Below are 18,946 nucleotides of genomic sequence, written 5' to 3' on the forward strand. Positions count from 1 at the left end.
AATGTATTATTTTTCATTGTTGAAATTGTATTTTTGAATGCTAAATAAAGTATATATATGACCAAATAAAAATTTTAACCATAAAAACTTTTTTTCCTATATATAAATATATATGAAGTTTATATCCACATAAATTAGTCAACATAGACCTTCAAATAGTTTATTTAAATCTCTTGTTAAAATATTTTTGAAAGGTATAAGATTTAAACATTTGATTCATGCACTTTTTTTTACTTCTAATTACTTTACAACATATTCATTTTCCAACATAATTTTTCTATTTAGAACATTTTCTTTTAAAGAGCACGGACGAATAGACAAACTTACACATCCCCTCATACTGCATTGTAAAATAAACCTTTCGGCTCAATAATAATAATTTTCAATACATACATAAGAATCCTAAGACCAAGAAATACAAAAGATTTACAAAATTTATATAATGGATCTGAAAAATGTTTCTAAATAACTTTATTCACAAAAGCCTCCATTCATATATTACTTAATATGTTGTCTTACGTTATAATATAATACTCACTAAAAATGCAGGCTATATGATAATGCAGGCTGTAAAGTCATTAAGAGCAACAGACTAGGAGCAGATGATATTGATGAGAATATTCATGTTAATTATGCATTGCAAAGTGGAAACTTAGAATGTTTAAGCTTAAGTAAAAGTCTTCATAATTGGTCTCGATGCATCGAAGTAAGATGGGATGAATGAATATAAAATGCTCGAATAGAATCATTGGTTGTCCTGCATTTATGCTTCTTACATGATCATTAGTAGCATTGTAAAATTGGAAGCTTATAGAGAGTTGTGACAAAAGTATGAGAAAAATTTCATGTGAGATAGTGTTCGTTGTTAGGAATTGCGATGTATAATGAAATTCATAAGCTTTGGAACATGGTTGTCATTTAATTTAGGAATTGCGATGTATAATGAAATTCCTAAGCTTTGGAACATGGTTGTTATTTAACGTTGGGTATTAGCCGTTGACTATTGAGTATGGTTAATGCATTATTCAACTTGTAATAGTTGAGTGTAGGTGAATACCCGTGTTAATATAAAAGAGCAAGACTGAATAATTATTATTAAATTGAACCCATTAGGTTAAGATAAAAAGGTTGCGTGCACTTGTCTCTTGAATCTTGCTTGTCCAACGAAAAGATTGAAGCTGTTACAAAAACCATATATAAGAGATGAAGTTGGTAATGACGGGGCTTGTACTTGTCTTGAGAGTTTGTGATTTTGTTCAAACTAGGCAAACCTCACAAAGCTTATAAGACTTCGGCAGAGCTTTACTTCTTTTGGTTGTCGATAGAAACGACATTGTTGAGTTCATTACGAATGAATACATTTGTACCCATGATTTTATGAAGAATGTCTTTTGGATAGTTCTAAGTTTAAATATTCACTTAGAAAATGGCCTTTAGATATATTTTTTCATGTTGTAATATTTAAATAAGATAATTTTTATTCACTTAGAAGATGGACTTCGAATCTTTTTTTTCATGTTTTAGCATTTAAGTAATTTAATTTTGCTTGAAATATTGCTGGTTGAATGACTCGTAACAAAGATACGAGCTTGGGACTTGTGGAAAGTCTGGTCACGAGTAATTATATTGATTAAAATCCAATCTTGTTTATGATAAAGGATTTCATTGTTATGTGAGGACATGTTGTAGAATGGTTTTGTTTTTTGAATGATTGTTTGGCCAGACATGCTTATTATAAACTCCTAAAATATTCTTGCATCTCTCTGTTTTTGTTGTTTGCATTTGTTGGTAGGGTTGTCTCTTTAATCACAAATATAGTATTGTTTTGTGTTGATGCTACAGAACAATGTAAATTTTACATATTAGGGTTTCCATTTGTTTTTATAGCAACTTTGAGACAGTTTCCTAAAGAGGAAAAGTATGCAATGCTCCATTTTGAGACAACATATGCAAATTTTACAACTTAAGGTTTCCATTTGCTTTCATAGCAACTTCAAGATAATGTTTCCCAAAGCGAAGTATGTAATGCTCCATTTTTGCTTAACAGGGAATTTACTTATGAACTGGAAGATCAATCCTCGAATGGCAAGAGTGACAAATTGTGTACGAGACTTGAAGACATATTACTGTTATGATTTCTATGCATCATTCTGTGCTTTGTATAGCCTACCATATGTGTATATGGAGATTTTGAGGATCCTGCTTAAATTTCTTGAGTAGGAAATCACTTGGTATGCACAGAATGGTAATGCCCTAATTTGCATAAATGATGCCTAGTGAACATGTGGTTGACACGATGTGGATAATGATGTGGCTGTTGGGTCTCAATCTTATAACATTAAGATGTGATATATATGATATATAATATATTCATTTTGCAGCATTAACATGTGGTGGATATGATATATTGATGTGGTGTGTACAAATCATATTGTGCTTGGGTTCTATGGATAATGACGTGTTTTGCATTTACTTGCAATGAATGGAGTGATATGAACTTTATTCTAGTTATGATGAACATATAATATGCAATTGATCGGATGCCTATTGTACAATACCCCATAAGCTAAGCTAACTTGAACAACAATATCTTAGGAAACCAAATTAGAGGCAAAAGTAGGTAACAATCATTTCCCTGTAGACAAAATGGGCCACATTAGAAAGTATTTAAGTCAGGCTAGTCAATAATGTTAACAAATTCTCACATATTTGTGTTACTTTTAAGAAACCTTTCAACACTAACGAGCAGCTCTCTCTCTCTAATCCTTGACAAATGGCATTTGGGTCTTCAAGTATTTTACTCATACTTTCAGAATTAAGATGTACCATGACTTGCCTCTGTTTCCATTGTCCGAAACTTACCTTTTTTATATAATGCCAGGAAGTTTTCTTATTTGGATTCAAATTCACAACATACTTGAATCTAAATCTAGCACATGCAATATATATTTTGACTCCCTGCAACAAATGGCATCAGATAAAACCTGCCACCGGACACCTCAAAAATTGTCATAGGACCATGAAAATATAGGAGGTAATTGCCTTGAAAACTCATATTAAAACCCTATATTACTGCGTGTTTTATCTCCCTTGGGTCAAGAGCTCTTGTTGGTACTCAGTTGTGCGCTACAAATTACATGAACAGCAAAATTAAAGTAACTAATTTTTCATAGCTTTAAAACCAAATTTGTTGAATGCATGCAAACCTCTTGGAACACAAGATCAGCTCAACAGAAAACTGGTGTCATGAAAATTGTATCTCAGACAACTGGAATGACTAGTTCAGCTATGTAAGACACTTTATAATCCATCTCAACTGTGATGTGAAAAAGGTAGCTTAAAATGAACATGATATCAAGGTTACTCTCACTATAATTTAGTAAGATATTTCCAAAACTGTTTTCTGGAGGTATAAACTACAACGGAGTGGGCATTGCGATGGATCACTGGTCAAAATGAAAACGTTACACTAAAAAGGATAACAAACTCCATTATGTATTTACAAGATTGGAAGGGAGTATCCTCAAGAAAGATAAACCTCATTTTAAAACTGACTATTTCCTGATTCTGGAGTTCACAACTAATATATCAATAGAAGCCACGGGATGCACATGTTAAGAATCACCATGATTGTTTAACCTACTTTCTAACATAATATACCACCAATCAACATGACTCTAAACATGTCACAGGAAGTTCCAGAGGTGACAGTCACTACTCACGGAAAGTTGGCATCATAAATACATTTACAATAATCCGAGCTATCATAGGAGTTGATGGAATGTAAAGAAAGACCAGCAAGACACTTATTCCAATCTTGAAACACACATTGAAGGGAAAAAATATAGAGCATGCAGCAGGCCACGAGCAACACCACTACTCTCAACCTCTGAGGCATGAATTTTTAGGCACAAATGCATACCCAAAACCATTACCCGCCTGAATCTATTGACATAGCCTGCAACTGACACTCTGTCTAACCCTCACTGCTCGCATCTTGTACAAGCAAAACTGCAGAGTCACAATGGAGAGTTAGTGCGTACGAATTCAGAGAAAGATAGAATACAAACTTAGGCATTTTTATAACAATAGCCAACCACGACTAGAGAAACATCCAATAAATTCTTCAAGCAAATTATTATGGTGTTATGCCCAAGTTGCATTGGAAAAACAAACAAATCATTTTGTAAACAAGCTAGCATGACATCCAGATAAAAAAGTAAGTTACAATCATACAGTCTGACTCAGATATACATAATTGTTTCTCAAAACAGAGGAAAAATAACTATGAAACTAAACATCTCCATTCGTAGTCCACCCTCACATTACTTCTACCTATTTAAGTCTCTGCTGAATCTTGAAAGCATCAGAATTGAAGAAATTAGCCCATCCTCGCCCGCTCTCTTTTTTTCCATAAACCACACAAAGCATCTATCAGATATATCTCAGTATAGTTTGTGATCAACCAAATGTAATTTCTCAAAACTCTACAATCCATGAAGCGAACAAAATTCCTTCTTCAGATTAATTACTCCAGAATACTTGGAATATAAAGATATCCATTAGGATACAAATATTATATATTAAATGTGTGAATAAGAATGATGTTACAATGAGAACGAGAGGCTTTCTTATATACCAAGCAAGTGTCTCTTCATGGGGAATCGTGTCTCATTAGACATGCCCCTTCAACGTAATTACTAATTAACTAATAATTATTTATGATTATTGTCATTTACATTATTTCCTATATATTCATTCATAACATTGTCTTCCTCCTCAAAAAGCTTTGTCTTCAAAGCTTATTAATGAAAAAGGCTTGATCTCTTTTTTGGCTTCGAATGTCTTTCTGTCTCAGAACTGTCATCTTTGTCGATACATGTTGATATGATCTTCTAAGTGACAAACAAAACTGTCGCACTGAGAAGGGATCAGACCATCCTAGATTAATCTTCTGTGTAATATTCTGATCACTGGAATTTTGTAACGACTTATCATTATAGGACTGGATTGAGGTTACATCACTCTTCTCTAGAACATCACTTTGTTATCTCTGTTCTGAGTGGTCCCAATATGTAGCATGGTTGAGTTGTCTACTCTCATGATTTGGATGCCGATAGGGAACTTTTTTGGTTTGACATTCCCTTGTTAAGTGTGGAAATTTTTTGATTTACTTCGGGAGACGATGTTATTGAGTTGGTTATAAAACCTTCACTTGGGATGTTAATCATCCGAACTACAACATCTAAGTGTGTCGTTTCTTCAACTGACTTGTCTTCTTGAGTTGTCATATTCACTGGATCGGTATTCGTTCCCTTATCTTCCACTTGGACTGTTACGACTGGAGACTTCGATACTTCTTCTTGAGTGAATTGTTCTAACTTGTCTTTTAATGCTTTCTTATCATCCTTAAGTTTCTTAATTTGAGTGAGTAGGCTTTGATTATGGTTTCTCAGACGTAAAAGTTCTATGATTTCTGATTTATCAACTTTATTTTCAGTGTTTTGACTTCTATGCTTTTCATCTTTTAGATCTCTAATTTGTTCTAATAAATTTTTATTAAGATTCTTTAAATGCAAGGTTTCCTCTTCTTGTTATGATAAATGCTTCTTGAGTTCTTTCTTTGTGACCTTAGTCTTCTTCACTTGTGCAAGTAATTTTTCTTCATCCTTTTCCATTACTTCCTTGTAATGCATATCCATAAGATTTTTATGTTCGTGTTGGAACACTTTCTTGTTTTGCCGAGGTTTGGCTATTTTGTCATTCTCTTGATCTTCTAGTTGCACTTTATCAATACACTAGATTACATCATTTTGAAGGAGTGATGATGGACGTTCAACTTGGAATTTGGATTCCATTTTCTTTTTCTCCTCATTAAAATCTGCATGTTGTCGCTTAAATATTGTCATTAATTGTTCTATATCTCTTGCGATTGATTGTTTTTGTGCATCACTTAGAGATTCGACTAAGGTAAAAGTTTTGTAACATTTTCTGCAAATGATGTTTTGATTTCTGAATGACTCTTGACAATTAGGATATCCTTCTGAACAAAAATGACATATTGCAAAGAAACCACTACTTTTGGTGGATGACATTTTTTTTTTTTAAATATATCAATTTTCTTTATATACGTTATATGTTTAATATTTTTTTAATTGAATTAATTAACTTAGTTTAATTAATTATATAGTCAAAATAATTAAATTAACTAACTTATATACAAATTAATTATATATTAACTAACTTATATATAAATTAACTTTAATTATAATGTATTGAGACCGACACCGACGACAAAGGATTTATGTGGACGTCACTTGAACATTGACCACAGATTGAGGTTTGACTGCAACCGTGGCCGACGATGGTGACTACACTATGGACAGCGGATCCCCACGTCGCAGGTGGTCGAGGAACGTTGATTGTGGTGGACAGATTTATGCGGATCGAGGACAGAGAACATAAAGGGGATGCGATGACAGGGTTATGCAGATGCGGTTGGTCTCGTCCGAGTTCGCTGACGGCTAGTGGCGATAGACTATACCACGGCCAACAACACGTTCAAGATGCGGAGTCAGCTAGGTGGTCGTGCGATGGCTTGACGTTTGTTGTGCAGGTGTTTTTGCTCCACAATGGCGGTTTAGCATGGAGAAGTGGCTACAGACGGGTCGGGGCTCTGGTGGCTGTGTGGTTGGGTCGCTAAGGTTTTTGGGCTTCCGACGACTACGTGCAGTAGGTGCCTTTGGATCAATCATTGGTGGCACTGCCACACTCCATGTGGGCCCTAGTTAAATTGGCAACTAGGGCCAAACTCCATGTGGGTCATCTTATTTATGGCAGCTGATATTTTTCCTTGATTACTCTCGTCGAGAGGTGTAGGATTGATCTAACGATCATCCGATTCCGACAAGTATTTATGGAGATATGAATTTTTTTGTATTTACTTGACAAATTGTCAAGGTCTGCCAACATATCGTGTGGCACACATGCCCAACATATCATATAAATACAAGTGAGGTTGAGGCATTATTTAGTCATCTCATCTCTCACACATTCTTCTCTCCTTCGCTGATTGGGTTTACACACAAGAGAAGCTCACACGTGGGAAGGAGGACGCAGAAGCTATAGCAAGACGTTTTGACCAGCGTTGACTTTTCATGAGTGCAGTTTTGGTGTGGCTTCCTCTCCTAGGCAGGCCGCAGTTTTGGCATGCAAACCAAGGCAATCTGACCTTTGGTTTGACTAGCGTTAACTGCCCTAGTTTGTGGCAGTAGGTTGACTTCAGTTGACCGCAGTTTGACTGTGTTTTTGGGACTGTTTATGGGTTGCTTCTTGTTGTTGTTGGAGGACTAGATGACCAAGAAATTGACCAAGCATATTAAAGGTCAATTTCATCTTGTTTGACCAGATTTGACTTTGTTGGTTAGGGTTTGCTGCTACTGTCATAAAATTACATATTTATGTATTTGTACTATTTCTCTCTGTTGAACTATTGAAGATTAAAGAAGAATTGATAAAAGGGTTTCCCCACATTGGGGTTTGTCCCTGGCTAGCCGCCACATCTGGTGTCTCTTCTCTTGGCTTGTTTTTTATCGATCTATTAATGTTATATCTGCATTCTACTTTATGTTTATGTGATTGCTAAAGAGTGGCTAATAAGAAGAAATTGAAGTAAACTGCACTAAGCATAGAACATACCATAAATTAACATGGTACCGGAGCTGAGGTGAAGACAAAGCCCAAGCAAGAGCAAGAGCAATCACCGAAGGCTGTTGAAGAAATCCTAAAGGCTTCATGGGGTCCTCATCACACTTCCCCACCAAAGACAAGCTCCGTGAGAAGTCTGACTATCACGGATGGAAGATGTCTCTCGATTTGACATTGGAAGAGCGGGAAGTGTTGGACCATGTAAGAGGTGAAATCATTGAGCCTCCATCAAATGCATATGTTGGTGCAAGGAACAAGTGGACCAGGGGAGAAGTCAAAGCAAAGAAGATCATCCGGGACTCTATGGACAAGCGCCTAGTGGCCTATGTTTCCAAGCTGACCACCTCAAGTTTTGTTCCTTAAGAATAAGCTGAAGGAAATTAAGAAGGGCAAAGATGAGAGTATGCAAGCCTACTTCTTAAGGATCACCGAGATCAAGAATGATCTCCTATCAATTGGGAAGTCATTCCTGACAGGGAACTGACAGTCACTACTCTCGGAGGGCTCCCATCTGAATGGTATATATTCAGAACCACTCTTCTCAACAATAATGTAATCCCAGGATTTGAGGAATTGATGGCGACATGCATTCAAGAAGAAACAAGGATGGAAGAGCAGGAAATGTCTGTACTTAGAGGCAATCTTGTTGCATTCTCCTCTCATGCTAAAAGGAGAAATAATTATGGGGCTAAATCTAAGGGAAAGGTCGGACCAAAAGGTGGAAGGAAAGGTAGATGTTACATTTGCAACGAAATTGGCCACTATGTGAGGGAGTGCCCTGATAGAAAGGACACATCTCATGATGATGATCAAAATCACTCCCGAGGCAATTCCAACAACAATCAAAGGAAGGGCAGGTTCAATGGCAAAGGAAAGAGTAATGTTGGAAATCAAGGAAGTGGTCAACCGTCCAAGAAGGCAAGAAACTCCAGGTATGAATCTAACATTGTTAACAATAAGAAAGATGAATAGTATCTACCAGCAGCCCTCTCTACTACTTCTCCCCCGGACTCGCTGGGAAATTGGCTTATTGATAGTGGTGCTTCAAGGCACTTCACCGATTACAAAGAAGCTCTCTCTAATCTGATAGAGAAGGAGACCAACCTGGAAATTGTTCTTGGGGACAACTCCAAATATCCCATGAAAGGCGTAGGGAATGTCTCTCTTCAATTGAATCAAGGTAATACAATTCATTTGCAAGAAGTCCTATATGTACCTGATCTCAAAAAGAACCTGGTGTCCATTTCGGCAATGGAAGACAAAGGCTACAAGGTGGCCTTCATCGATGGCAAGGTACGTGTATGGAAAAAGAATTTCAAAGATATTTCCACTCTTGGGTTTCGGGTTGACTCTTTATATCATGTCAGAGGAAGTCCGTTGGGGGTCATGACTTGTGACACATCTCTTCAGTCTGAACTATGGCATCAGAGGTTATACTACCTTCATTATAAAGCTCTACCCGATGTGAGACAAATGGTGACCGGGATGCCTGAGTTCAAATTAGAGTAAGAAGGTGTATGTCTAGGATGTGCCGAAGGAAAGCTCAAAAGGGGACCATTCTCCTCAAGCCATAGCAAGACCTTCGATATATTGTAATTGGTTCACTCCGACATATCTGGTATGATGCCTGTGAATTCTTTGGGAGGATATTTATATTACCTCACTTTTACAGATGATTATTCTCGCAAGACTTGGATATACTTCTTGAAAAAGAAGGATGAAGTGTTCTCCTGGTTTCGTCACTTCAAAGCCTTGATCGAGAATCAAACTGAAAAGAAGATCAAAATCTTAAGGACTGATAATGGGACTGAGTATGAATCCAATGAGTTCCATGACTTTTGCAAAGAGGTTGGCATTAAGAGGGAGACTACAACACCATATACTCCTGAGTAGAATGGTGTGGCGAAAAGGAAGAATCGTACGATTGTGGAAGTTGTCCGTGCTATGCTCCATGATCAAAGGCTTCCAAAGTTTCTATGGGCCGAAGCTGCAAATACCGCCGTATATGTGCAAAACCGATGCCCTCATCAAGCATTGGGTTCCAAGACTCCCGAAGAAATGTTCACTGGTAAGAAACCTAACGTATCTCATTTTAGAATTTTTGGAAGCCCTGTATATTTTCATGTGCGAAAAGAGAAAAGGAATAAATTGGGTGCATCTGGAAAGAAAGGAATCTTCGTGGGCTATAGAAAAAATACTAAGGGCTATAGAATCTATGTGGCTAGTCAAAGGGAAGTCGAGATTAGCCATGATGTCACCTTTGACAAAGATATGGCTCTTAGCAAAGTTGACGATCTTCCTATACTAAGGAAATCTGGAGAAGCTGACACCAGGAAACCACAGGAAAAGCAAGATGAGACGATGCTCGATGTAGAACCTGTGGATCCTATTGATCCCCCTCCGCAAGAGCCTTCCTCTTCTAGGAAGAGGCTTTCATGGCTTAGGGGGACACTTGATGATGCCGAAGGACACATTGCACCCAGAGGGACTTTCCGAGAAAGTAAGAAACCAGTCAGGTATCAGGGATACTTGACCCTCATGAGCACGATCATTCAAAATGAGCCTTCATCGTTCACCGAAGCTGTCAAGCATCAAGTATGGAAGGATGCTATGACTGAGGAATATGAGTCCATCATGAAGAACAATGTCTGGGATGTGGTCCCCAGACCCCAGGACAAAACAGTTGTCACTTTGAAATGGCTTTACAAGATAAAGCATGGAGCTGATGGAAGCGCTGAAAAGTATAAGGCTCGTTTTGTCACTCGTGGCTTCTCTCAGAAGGAAGGTATAGACTATGACGAGATATTTGCACCTATTGCCCGATACACCACCATCTGCTCGATCATAGCCCTTGTTGCTTCGCAAGGATGGAACCTACATCAGATGGATGTCAAGGTCGCATTCTTGCATGGTTCAATCAAAGAGGAAGTCTATGTGGAACAACTCGAAGGATTTGAGATTCATGATCGAGAATCTCACGTGTGCAGGTTGAAGAAAGCCCTCTATGGGCTGAAGCAAGCACCCCGAGCGTGGTATGAGAGGATCGATAGCTACTTGATGAAGCTGGGATTCACTAGGAGTGAAGCCGACCCTAACCTTTACTTTAAGGTTGAAGATGACAAACCTCTCATACTGGTGTTGTACGTTGACGACCTCTTTCTGACAGGTGTAGACCCTCTCATTCACAAATGTAAGAGGGAGTTGGCTTCTGAGTTTGAGATGAAGGACCTGGGACTGATGCACTATTTCCTAGGACTAGAAGTCTGGCAGAAGCCAAGGGAGATTTTCCTATCTCAAGGAAAATATGTGGTGAAGATATTGGAGAGATTCGGTATGGTGGACTGCAAGCCCGTGACTACCCCAATGGAGCTTGACTTCAAGAAGTTAAGCGGTAGTGCTGCCAGACCTATTTTGCAAAATGCTACCGAGTATCGTCAACTCATCGGAGCATTGATGTTCTTGGTGAACTCCCGTTCGGATATATGTTTTGTAGTCAACATATGGTTGAGCCTCACCACACACATTGGATTGGTGCCAAGAATCTGTTGAGATACCTTTGTGGCACAATCACTCATGGGTTGAGATACACTGCCGGAGATGTGAGACTACATGGATATACCGATGTTGATTGGGCAGGCAGTGTGGTGGACCGAAAGAGCACTTCCGGGTGCTGTTTCTCTTTGGGATCTGCCTCGATATCCTAGATGAGTAGGACGCAGAAGTCGGTGGCTTTGAGCATCGCTGAGGCAGAGTACATTGCTGCGAGTATGGCCTCTTGTGAGGCGGTCTGGTTGCAGAAGCTCTTCAGTGAGCTGTTTGGATTTACATTGGATACTACCGTGATCCTGTGTGACAACCAGAGCAGGATTCGTTTATCAGAGAATCTTGTATTTCATGATCGCTCCAAGCATATCGATATTAGGTACCACTGTATTCGGGATAAGTTGCAGCGGGGAGCAATAAGGCTCCAACATATCGGTACAGATGAGCAGGTCGCCGACATTTTGACGAAGCCCCTGAGAAATGTCAAATTCTTGACTTTCCGAGAACGACTTGGCGTCGTTGAGAGACCCTCTTATGAGGGTTGTGTATGATGCATACATTGAGCTTTGGGAGCTCCGGGGGGCTAGGGGTACTTCTTGGAGCAACATACGACCACATGGTGACTCACCCTCCCCTAGTGGTGCGCTATGTATAGGGTGAAAGGTTCAACCTTTCCCTGTGATACCCCGTGGCGACTTATGGACAAGATGATTAGTTCTCCTATCGAGGCATCCTACCCATGCAGTCTAGGACTCATGGGAAGTACCTCTCATATGATCAATGAGTAGGGAAATGGGGTTAGGGACCATAGCAGTGCTATCGACAGACGCATCGTTGTATCTACTGTACTCCCTATGCTAGAATGCCCTCCATTGATCTGGGATCAGTGAGAGTTGTATCACACACTCTCTGGCACTGACTTCGGGTCAATGGAGAACAATATGATACATCCTCGATCATTTCTTCTTCATAGTTCAGCAGAGCAGAGCCGAGCAGTGCAGGGCAATGCATTTGATGGCAGAGATAGTACCGACGGTTAGGCGGATTAGCAGATGGAGTTCTCCCTAGTTGAGAGGGAGTGTTAAATTGGCAACTAGGGCCAAACTCCATGTGGGTCATCTTATTTATGGCAGCTGATATTTTTCCTTGATTCCTCTCGTCGAGAGGTGTAGGATTGATCTAACAATCATCCGATTCCGACAAGTATTTATGGAGATATGAATTTATATGTATTTACTTGACAAATTGTCAAGGTCGGCCAACAGCGAAATGTGTGGGACACATGCCCAGCATATCATATAAATACAAGTGAGGTTGAGGTATTATTCACTCATCTCATCTCTCACACATTCTTCTCCCCTTAGCTGATTGGGTTTACACACGAGGAAGAGAAGCTCACACGTGGGAAGGAGGACGCAAAAGCTGCAGCAAGACGTTTTGCCCAGCGTTGACCAAGCGTTGACTTTTCAGGAGTGGTTTTAGTGTGGCTTCCTCTCCTAGGCAGGCCGCAGTTTTTGGCACACAAACCGAGGCAATCTGAACTCTGGTTTGACCAGCGTTAACTACCCTAGTTTGTGGCAGCAAGATGACTTCAGTTGACGGCAGTTTGACTGGGTTTTTGGGATTGTTTATGGGCTGCTTCTTCTTGTTGTTGGAGGACTAGATGACGGGAAATTGACCAAGCATATTGAAGGTCAATTTCATCTTGTTTGACTAGATTTGACTTTATTGGTTAGGGCTTGCTATTGCTGTCATAAAATTACAGATTTATGTATTTGTATTATTTCTCTCTGCTGAACTATTGAATATTAAAGAAGAATTCATCAAAGGGTTTTCCCACATTGGGGTTTGTCCCTGGCTAGCCGCCACATCTGGTGTCTCTTCTCTTGGCTTGTTTTCTGTCAATCTATTAATGTTCTATCTGCATTTTACTTTATGTTTATGTGATTGCTAAAGAGTGGCTAATAAGAAGAAATTGAGGTAAACTGCACTAAGCATAGAACATACCATAAATTAACAGACACCGACGACAAAGGATTTGCTTGGATGTCACTTGAACATTGACCGCAGATTCAGGGTTGACTGCAACTGTGGCCGACGACGGTGACTACACTGTGGACAGTGGATCCCCATGGCGCAGGTGGTCGAGGAACGTTGATTGTGGTGGACATATTTATGCGGATCGAGGGCAGAGAACATAAAGGGGATGCGATGACAGGGTTATGCAAATGTGGTTGGTCTCGTCTGAGTTCGCTGGCGACCAATGGCGATAGACTATACCACGGCCAGCTACACATTCGGGATGCAAAGTCGGTTGGGTGGTCATGTGATGGCTTGACGTTTGTTGTGCAGGTGTTTTTGTTCCACGATGGCAATTTAGCGTGGAGAAGTGGCTACAGAGGGGTTGGGGCTCCGGTGGTTGTGCGGTTGGGTCGCGAAGGTTTTTGGGCTCCCAACGACTATGTGCAGCAGGTGCCTCTAGATCGATCGTTGGTGGCACTGTGACATCGAGCAAAGAACAAGACAGTGGTATTCAAGTGCCGCCAATGGTGGTGGCTGACGGTCGGTCAATTTTAATGTGGTTCTTTGGACTACGAAAAGTGGTGGCTATGTGCAGGGCAACCAGGTAAGTTGGGGTTTTTCTTTTTTTAATTATAACTTTAATTTTGTTTCGGAATTTTTTATGTATATGTTCTTTTTCGATTTTTTTTTGGTAATGTAATTAATTTTTTTTTTAAATCTTTTTCCTTTATATATAGTTTTTTTTTCAATAATTTTTTTTCAATTTTTTTAACTTGATGTGGCCAAAGGCGTACTAGTGACTGACAAAATGGAGAACCTCCACTACGTAGTGAAACGCTTGAATCTTGACGGCAACAATGTTGACGAAGTTTGATGGCCAAAGGCTTGGATCAGAGAACGAGGCTCTGTGCAACAGTTGAGCAACCAGAGGATCGAACAACTCTGATACCAAATGAAGCGAACAAAGTTCCTTCTTCAGATTAATTACTCCAGAAGACTTGGAATATAAATATATCCATGAGGATACAAATATTATATATTAAATGTGTGAATAAGAATTATGTTACAATGAGAACGAGAGGTTTTCTTATATACCAAGCAGGTATCTCTTCATGGGGCGTCATGTCTCATTAGACATGCCTCTTCAACATAATTACTAATTAACTAATAATTATTTATGATTATTGTCATTTACATTATTTCCTATATATTTATTCATAACAATCCACGACTAGTACCAACCAATTTTCGTTTACCTTAACCAATCTACATAATACTCAATCAAAGAAAGGAAAAAAAATAAAATGCAATACCTTCATATGATGTTGCCCTTCAACTACTAGGTCTGGGCTCTTGTATCTCATTGCCTACCATTGTCAAGCTAGAATTGGCCAATTGGTTTACCTCCCAGCCTCTTTCATAGGAGAAACTCCTTCCCGTGAGAACTCATCCTCCTCCCCTTGAGACCTACGAGTTGCATGGGCTCACAACCTTTGTTTGACTAAAACCCCAACAAACAATCTCACTTCCCAATTTTAACAAGATTCCCTTCAAGATTTAATCAAGGTTTTTATCATTTAGAAAATCAAGCAACATTTTCCCCATCTATCATCATTCCCCCCTCTCCTTGTTTTCCCCCATGTATTTATCCCCTCTTTTCCCACCAACACCTCTCCTACACACGCAAAATCCTTCATTTTCCTTTCTCTTAAAATTCATATTAAACCTTAATCCATAGCTACGTGGTGCCCTTTCCTCTTCTTCCCCTCCCCCTCCCCAAACCCCTCCAACTCTTATTTTTTTAATTATATGTAATGTATATTATTGTTATTTGCAATTTATTTAAAGGTGCCCCCTCCCAAGTGGGTGATTAATCTCTTCTCACAATTAATCATGGGGTTAGAGTAATTCCCTTGCTAATCTTGGAATTTGGAAGTCGAGTTTGGGGAGTAAGGATTCCACACCCTTACTAAATCGACTCCACATTCTTGTCTTTGTGACATAACTACCTTTCATATATTTAATATTTTGTTTGTGTTGCCCTTCGTGTACTTGATCACTAAATGAAACTGTTGTAAGAACCCCATCTATTGTAATGCCTGGTTTGTTGTGACTTTACTTCGTTTATAGGTATTGTAGTAACGGGTGATATATGTGAATGCTGATCTCTTTACCCATCACATAGTGTTTCTACTTTTTAGCAACTTGTATCAAGGCATAGAGCTCCTTGTCATAGGTAGGGGAAGTTGAGAACCACCCCATGAAATACTTCAAAATGGTAGAATAGAAGCCTTCCTTCATGCATCAAGATCGTTCCCATGGAATACCCACTCACCCCTTTCTCCACTTCAAAGAGTTGTTGCAAGTTTGGTAACATGAGAACTGGTGCTTGACTTATTTTACTTTTCATCTCTACAAAGGCCTTCTCCTGACCCTTCCTCTATTAAAAACTCTTGCCACTCGTTGTTATGGTGTGGAGTGGTGCACCTATTGTTGAAAATAAAGCTAGGGGTTTTCTCAAGTAATGTGTTTCACCAACAAAATTTGTAACCTCTGAAAATTTCTGGGCATTCACTGCTTTATGATGGCCTTCATCTTCATAGATTCTATCTTAATCTCCCCTCCACCAGCCACATAGCCCAAATACATCAACGACTACTATGCAAACTCACGCTTCTTGAGATTTGCCAACAACTGGTGCTTCTTCAATATTTTTAGCACCTACATCAAATGTGAGATGTACTCCTAGGTAGCATTGTATACAAGTATATCATCCAAATAAACAATAATAAATGAATATAGATATAGGCACATAATATCATTTATTAATCTCATAAATGTAGCTAGTGCATTACATAGACCAAATGGCATGACTATCCACTCATACAAACCTTCTCTGATATTGAAGGTGTTTTTCTTGGTATCTTCTTCTCTTACTCGAACCTAGTAATGACTTAATTTTAGATCTGGTATGGTGAAGTATTTTTCTTGTTGCAAGTAGTCCAATAGGTCATCAATCATGTGTAGGCGGGTACCTATTCTTGAGGGTAATTTTGTTTAACACCGTGTAAACAATGCACTTTTTCCAAGTCCCATCCTTCTTTGGCACAATTATGATGGGTGACCCACATAGTGAGGTACTTTGGTCAAATAACACCCTACTCCAGCAATTGCTACAACCACTGCTTCACCTCGCTTCCAAAATGGATTGTCTATAGAACCCAGTGTTTGGCAATGAAGATTAAAACAATTAGATCTCGTGCTCCACTTCCCTCTTAAGTGGTAGCCCTTTAGGCTCTTGGAACACTCTTGTTAAGTTATGGTATGTTCTATGCTTATAACAGTTTACTTCTTTTCCTTATTATATTCCAAAGATTAGTAATCACACATACATAAAGTAAAATGCAGATAGAACATTAAACGATCGACAGAAAACAAGCCAAGACAAGAGACATAAGATGTGGCAGCTAGCTAGGGACAAACCCCACAATGTGTGGGGAAACCCTTTGATCAAATCTTCTTTTATCTTCAATAATTCAGCAGAGAGAAATAGTACAATAAATCTGATTCATATCAGCAGTAGCAAACCCTAGATCAGCAGCATCAGCATTAGCGGCTTCATTATCAAACTAGGGCAGATGATATCTTGCAAACCGTTCGTCGGATTGACTTCATTCCACCACCAAAAGTTGCGACTTTCAGAGGAGGTTCAGATGAACCTACAGTGCAGTTCCAAAGAGGAAATATTCTAGGCGACGCAGGTCAATCTTTACTTCTGCAATTGCAGCTTCAGTTTCAGCAGTTTCTGGCTTCAAACTAGGGCAGTCGATATCTTGCAAACCGTTCATCGGATTGACTTCATTCCACCACCAAAAGTTGCGGCTTTCAGAGGATGTTCAGATGAACTTACAGCGCAGTTCCAAAGAGGATATCTTCTAGGCCACGCAAGTCAATCTTTACTTCTGCAGTTGCAGCTTCAGTTTTAGCAATTTCCGGCTTCAAACTAGGGCAGTCGATATCTTGCAAACCATTCATCGGATTGACTTCATTCCACCACCAAAAGTTGCGGCTTTCAGAGGAGGTTCAGATGAACCTACAGCGCAGTTCCAAAGAGGAGATCTTCTAGGCCACGCAAGTCAATCTTTACTTCTGCAGTTGCAGCTTCAAATTCAACAGCTTCCGGCTTCACATGTGTGAGAGAGAGACCCATTTCAGCGCAGTAGAGAAGAGACTCATTTCTGCATAGTAGAGAGAGAGAGATGTGATGAGATGAGTGAGTCCAAATGAGGAAAAGTCCTCTTATATTTATACACAATGTTGGTGGGTGAATAGATGCGACTGTTGGGCTTCTGAGCCTACATGAGTTGTAGGTCGGCTTGATAATAATTCTATAATCAAAATAAATTCATATCTCCATGAATACTTATCGGAATCGGATGATCTTTATATCAATCCTACACCTCTCGACAAGAGGAATCTAATAAAAATATTATCAGCCATGAATAAGATGACCCACGTGAAGTTTTGCCCTGGTTGCCAATTTTAACACTCCCTCTCAACCATGGAGAACTTCATCTGCAATCTGTCTATCGGTTGTTACTATTCATCCATCAAATGCACTGCCCTGTACAGCCTGACCCTTGCCCTGCTCTGCTCTATTCTGCCTGTTTTGCTTTGTCTTGTTCTGCCCTGCACTGATCTGTACTGTTTTGCTCTGTTCTGCTCTGCTTTTGTCCGAATTATGAAGAAGAAGAAATGATCGAGGATGTATCATACTGACTCAAAGTCAGTCTCAGAGTATGTACCACTAGTCCCAGACCAGTCTCAACCAACCCGAAGTCAGCGTCATAGTGAGTACAACTCCACTGGTCCTAGACCAGTATCATCCTCCATTGACTCAAAGTCAGTCTCAGAGTGCGTACCACTAGCCCCAGACTAGTCTCAGCCGACCCGAAGTCAGCTTCATAGTAAGTACCACTCCTACCACTGGTCCCAGACCAGTATAGCAGTCTCAGAGAGTGTACCACTGGTCCCAGACCAGTCTCAACCGACCCGAAGTCAGCGTCATAGTATGTACCACTCTCACTGGTCCCAGACCAGTACTGCACTGACACGAAGTCAGTCTCGGAGTATGTACCACTGGTCCCCGACCTGTCTCAACCGACCCGAAGTCAGCATCATAGTATGGTACAACTCCTACCACTGGTCCCAGACCAGTATCGCAGTCTCAGAGAGTGTACCAAGGGTCCCAGACCAGTCTCAACCAACCCGAAGTCAGCGTCATAGTATGTACCACTCTCACTGGTCCCAGACCAGTACTGCACTGACACGAAGTCAATCTCGGAGTATGTACCACTGGTCCTAGACCAGTCTCAATCGACCCGAAGTCAGCGTCATAGTATGGTACAACTCCTACCACTAGTCCCAGACCAGTATCATTGATCCCAGATCAATGGAGGTCATCCTAGCGTAGGGAGTACGGTAGATACAACGATGCGTCCATCGGTACTACTATGGTCCCTAACTTCATTTCCCTGCTCATTGATCAGATGAGAGGTACTTCCCATGAGTCCCAGACTGCATGGGTAGGATGCCTCGACAGGAGAACTAATCAATCCTGTCCTCACAGGAGAACACATCAATCTTGCTACAATCACCATGGAGAACACATCAA

General features: G+C 39.7%; 1 protein-coding gene across 2 annotated transcripts in view; it reads right to left on the bottom strand.

Moving 5' to 3' along the window:
• Window positions 1–3,470: 3,470 nt before the first annotated feature.
• LOC149143567 (uncharacterized) overlaps window positions 3,471–18,946 on the bottom strand; it is an 87,757-nt gene continuing 72,281 nt past the window's right edge. For both annotated transcript variants that reach the window (XM_089453260.1, XM_089453259.1), the window contains one exon: window positions 3,471–4,011. The gene's annotated coding sequence lies outside the window, so the exon portion shown is untranslated. The remainder of the gene's footprint in view (window positions 4,012–18,946) is intronic.

Source organism: Pinus tabuliformis, chromosome X, assembly GCF_031772625.1.
Source record: "Pinus tabuliformis cultivar Carrire ecotype Pingquan chromosome X, CPIR1, whole genome shotgun sequence".
In the NCBI taxonomy this organism is placed as follows: domain Eukaryota; kingdom Viridiplantae; phylum Streptophyta; class Pinopsida; order Pinales; family Pinaceae; genus Pinus; species Pinus tabuliformis.